This window comes from Microtus pennsylvanicus, chromosome 13, assembly GCF_037038515.1.
Source record: "Microtus pennsylvanicus isolate mMicPen1 chromosome 13, mMicPen1.hap1, whole genome shotgun sequence".
In the NCBI taxonomy this organism is placed as follows: domain Eukaryota; kingdom Metazoa; phylum Chordata; class Mammalia; order Rodentia; family Cricetidae; genus Microtus; species Microtus pennsylvanicus.
This window is the reverse complement of record NC_134591.1, coordinates 43,731,683-43,737,036: the sequence shown is the minus strand read 5'-3', so window position 1 is coordinate 43,737,036 and position 5,354 is coordinate 43,731,683.

Sequence of the window (5,354 nt, the reverse complement as noted above, 5' to 3'; positions counted from 1 at the left end):
CTGTCTATGTAGCATACAGTTGGTGCCAACTAGTGGCAGTTGCCTTCTTCCATGAGGTTGAACCTCCCAGGCCCAGCTTTGGTGTTGGGAACTTCTCCATTGGATGAATGCACTTTGACCCTGTGTGGCAGACAGTGATTGGTACACGCTGCCCCCACTTACTGCCATAAACAAAGAGTACCTATCAGGTGTTTTAGACAGGCAAGGAATCACAGCTTCACAGTTAAACAAATGCAACATAAAAGAATGCAACACATCTCTGTACCATTAAACAAATGTTCCACAGCATAAACAAATGCATCTTAAACTAATACTCCACAACACACCCGAGGCCAGCCAGCCAGGCAGGCATGGAGTAGGACATACAGAATGGAAGAAAGGTAAAAAGTCCTGAGGCAAAGCATAGATAAAAAGAAGCAGGTTAAGTTAGAGGAGCTAGTGGGGCAAGCACAAGCTAAAGTCGAGCATTCATAACTAATAATAAGTCTAGGTGTTCTGATTTGGTAAAACCTGCTACAGACCCAGAATGGCTCCCTCTCTCTGGGTCCATGAATGCCCACTGTCCCCATTTGGCAGGTATAAAAGGTGAGGCCCATAGTCACACAGCTGCTGAGGGCTCATCTGGAGCCCTCTGCATCACCCCTTTCCAGAACTACAAGCAGGCCCCATATTCCCTGGCCCCCATGTGGAGATGCTGGGGCCCAGAATATAATGTCAAAGTGGCCCATTGCTTAGGAATCTGCATATGGGAAGAGAGGGTCTTTGTCATCCTTGTGTCTCACGAGAGACCCAAACCTCTCAGTTTCCTCAGGGAGTTACATTAGTGATTGAAATAAATGCATGTCTAGTTTAGGAGGAACATTTTAAAAAAATCACATCTGCATATTAAAAGAAAAAAGTCTCTGGTGTGGTCACCTCTCAGGAGTGGAGAGACTGAGTTTCCTATGGCAGGAGCCAGGAAGCAAAGGACCCTGGGAAGGACCCTGGGGTTAGTGGCAGTCCCACGTCTGAGCGTGGAGCCAGACACCTGCTTGTCTTGTCATTCATGTAGCTCACCCTGGTTTCAGGCTCTGGGCCCTGTGTGGGTGGTAACAAGAAACACTGATGTAAACTATAAGACTTGGCGTAAAACTGTCGCAGAGAATGGGGCACCCTCTGAGAGGGGACATCAGGACAGAGGCCTGAGGGACATGAAGAAGAAGTGGGGGTGAGGGCAAGCTTTATCTTCCTAAGGAAGACGTCCAGGCTTGGAATGGCCAATGCAAAGGCCTGTGTCTGCAACAGCCCCCACAGCCTCCAGCCCTGCCTAGGAGGCTGATCCCCAGAATCTCCCTACTTCGATGCCCCAGCCCTGAGATAGGTTTTGGTGACTTGAGGCCTTGTTGAAAACAGCTATGGCTCTCCCCAGAGATACCCACCGTTTGTGTTAGAACAGCAATTCTCAACCTATGGGCTGGGACCCCTGTGAGGTTTCCCATCAGCTATTCCGCCTATCAGATATTTACATCATGATTCATAACAGTAGCAAAACTACAGTTATGAAGTAGCAACAAAATAATTTTATGGTTGAGGGTCACCACAACACGAGGAACTGTATTAAGGGGGTCACGGCATCAGGAAGGGTGAGGACCGCTGCCTTAGAGCCTGACTTTCGCAGTGTCTGGTGCTGGACACAGCAGGGGTGCACGGGAGACTGAGAAGGTTTGCGCGGACAAACATCTTATCTTCATGGTGATATATTCATTTTAAAATGAATTTATTAGCACACCAAACCTGGTATTACTGCCAAGGACTCTTGGGGGAAAGGCTTTGTTTACTTCAATTCGAAATTGAACGTGCTCACACTCACAGGCGATGTCAGTAATTGGAGAAGGCTGTCAGCTCCTCTGTATAATCAAGACACTTAGAGCATAACATGGTTGGGACATAAAATTGTCCAGTGTGGGGGAAGGAAGGAAGGGCCTCATGCAAGTTGGTAAGCACCGTGCTGCCGGGCCATGCCACACTCCTGTCTTTAAAAGCAGCCCCTCCTTTGTTCTCTGCATGGAAGCAGAGCACAGCAGCTAGAAGTGCAGACTTTGGAGCCCTCTACTCTGCTCTAGCTCCTGCCTGTGGCTTTGAACCACTTCTTCAACATGCCTTATGTCTGCCTCTGAACAGAAGACAGTGGCAGAACTCACTACTCACCTGCCAGAGGCTGTGACGGGCAGGAGTTGTTGGAATGACAGCTACCCTGGCAGAAGTTGAGCACACGACAGCTGTGCTAGGGTTTGGTGCCTTCCTTAGAAATCTGTCAGGGTCACAGGGCAGCAGCAGGTGGCCGTGCATTGTGAAGGGGTCCATCTCCTGGCTCCCCTCTTAAATATTTTATTATCATTATTACTATTGTGTATATGTACCTATATCAGTGTGTGCTCATGTGTGTTCATATGTGTTCACATGTAACATATTCATATGCATATAGAGGCCATCAGTGGATGGGTTCCTTTATCGACCTCCACCTTATTTTTTGAGACAGGGTCTCTTGCTGAATCAGGTGCTCACGGATTTGGCAAGATCAGTTGGGTAGCGAATTCCAGGGATCCTCCTGTCTCTACATCCTCGTTACAGATGTGTGCAGTTTGTTGTTGTTTGAGATAGGGTCTAACTAAGTACCTTGGCTGGCCTGGAACTCACTGTAGACCAGGTTGGCCTTGAACCCACAGAGATCTATCTGTCTCTGCCTCCCCAGTGCTGGGATTAAAGTTGTGTGCCACCACACTTGGCTTTATGCCCAGCTTTTTAACATAGGTGCTGATTATCTAAACTTGGGTCCTCATGCCTGCACGGTAAGCATTTTAGCTACTGAGCATCTGTTCAACCCCTCCACTCCGCTTTGCCTATACACATATATTTATGTGGTCACCATACACACACACACACACACACGCACATACGTACACACACACATGCACACAAACCTACTCTGTGCTGATACCCCCCACACACACGCACACGTGCACACACACACACACGCACACAAACCTATTCTGTGCTGACCACATTTTGGTAAATCAGATTTATCACTCTTGGTATTGAGCTGTTAACTTTTTATTTCAGTGTAAAACATTTAATAGCATCACTTTGTTTTCCATGTTCATTTTTAAGATTAAAGTCTATTTAAGGTGAGTCATGATGGCTTCCCATGTGCAGAAATAATGAGCCATCCTTTTAGAATAAAATTCAGGAAGCCCAAATGGGAGGGAGTGAGGGGGTGAATATGACCAAAATATATCCTATGAAATTCTCAAAGACAATAAAATATCGTATTAAGCAGAAGCAAGTTCATCTCTGAATTGTCGTTATCATATTGCTGTAAAGCTCAAACAATTTTAATGTAGAAAGTTTATTTTAAAAACGCAGGCCCAGGGTTTTTTGTTTTGTTTTAAGGAGCTTTTATAAAATAGCAAGTTGATTAAGGGAAAGTATTACACAAAAGTCAGCTCTGGAGATGAGCCCAGCAGGCAGATGGGTGGGAATTCCGCGTTGCTGGGTCAGCTTCTTCCCTATGCTGACCAGGGATTCAGAGAGCACCTCAGCAGGCTGGAGGGGAGGAGGGATTGTGGGTATCAGGCCCATAGCTCTTTGCAGACTCCTCTAACCTCCACAGCCTCTCCTAGCCTCCCTGGCCTCCTCCTCCCCATCCCCAGCCTCCCTGGCCTCCTCCAGCCTCCTTCACAGCCTCTCCAGCCTAGGCTTCCTAGTACCTAGCCTTCTATAACCTTCACAGCCTCCCCTAACCATCTGTACATACTCCCCCAGCCCCACAGGCCCCAGCCCCATTTCTCCAGCCTCCACTAGCCTCTGCAGTTCCTGCCGGCTGCATCCCTCCTAAGGGCAGGTGTGTCTGCAAGGGAAATGAAAGGGGGCCCAGGCTGGGCAGCTGGTTGCTGTAGAAGCTCAGCAGATTGGTGCAAAGAACCTGGAAACCAGAGGCTCTTGCACAAAAATACACAACCATGTGCCTCCCACCCCCACCCCACCCCCACAGTGCCTACCTCTCCTCCTGAGTCTCAGTTTCCCCATCTGTCCTCTGCCTCCATTCAGTACAGAGAATCGAAAGAGATCAAGCAGGGTCGATGAGCATCCTAGCTTTCTGGTCAGACCTATCTTCTATTCTTTCTAAGAGAGGGCAAAGCCACTCCCACCTCCTACTGCCTAGGGTGGGTGCCTGGCTCTGCTGCCCTGACTCAGCCACTGCGAGGGTAGTGATGTCCCCAGCACCCTTTTGGCCCTGTCACAACTTGTTTTCTGAAAGCAGTTATCCTGTCTGGTGTGCTGGGCCCCTTAGGCCTGCCATTCTGTCCCGCCTCTGTCAGAAGAAATGGACAGGAGCCTGGGGTCTGGGGAGCAACTAGTCGGAGGCCACGCCACTTAGTGGCTGGTCAGTGGCAATGATGGGGGTGTGAATTGGCCAGGACATGGAGAAGGAGGCCTTTTCTCTGGAAACGGCCTGTTTTTCCAGGCCCGAGGAGCCTCCTGGGAGGCGGGCGGATCATGGTCAAGGCCTCTGCTTGTCTAATTTTCTAGCCTAATTAAACACCTGCAAATCTATTTGCTACCTAAGCTACAGGAGGAGCCCTAAGGGAGCACCGGAGGGGAAAAAATAACCCAATCATTCAGATCCAAGAAATAAACAGCCCTGCATGAATGCTGGCCAATCATTTCAACGTCCTGTCATTTCAGCTCCCATTCACCTCTTCCCCGCCCATTCTCACTGTTTGACAGATAGTTGATGCCTCTTGTTCTCAAAGGCAGAGACTACAAAAGCCCCTTCAGACCCTCCTGCCTCCCAAGGCTTCCCTCAGCCCGAGAGTAAATGTCTGATGCCAACTCTAATCTATGCTGGCCGGCTGTGTGGCCTTGGTTGCCTGCCTAGCCTCTCTGTGTCAGGTCTTTCTCTCCTAAGTAAAGAACATGGACCTCCTCTCCTCATCCCACCAGTGCAGAAATGACAGAGCACCCTTCCCGGCAGGCTCCAGCCACATGGAGCTTCCTGTCACATCCTGATTGTAGCTTTTGCTGTGTGATAAAGGCAGTTGGTTTAAGACAATAAGCATTGACAAGCCAGCAGGCATTCTGATCTCACTGGGTCTGTTGCAGCTGAGTCAAGACTTCCCTTCAGTGACAGATGGATTACAAAACTGGCTCCAGCCCCCACCCCCAGCCTGCCCCTTGCAATGTGGCTCCCCAACCCCCCTCCTCAGGAGGGGGCCGTTTCTATCCGTTCATCTGGGCTGACCATGCAGAATGAGGCCCCACTTCAGAGGCCTTGCATGCAGCTGCTTGCAGTCTGGGGCACTGTGCGGCGGCTG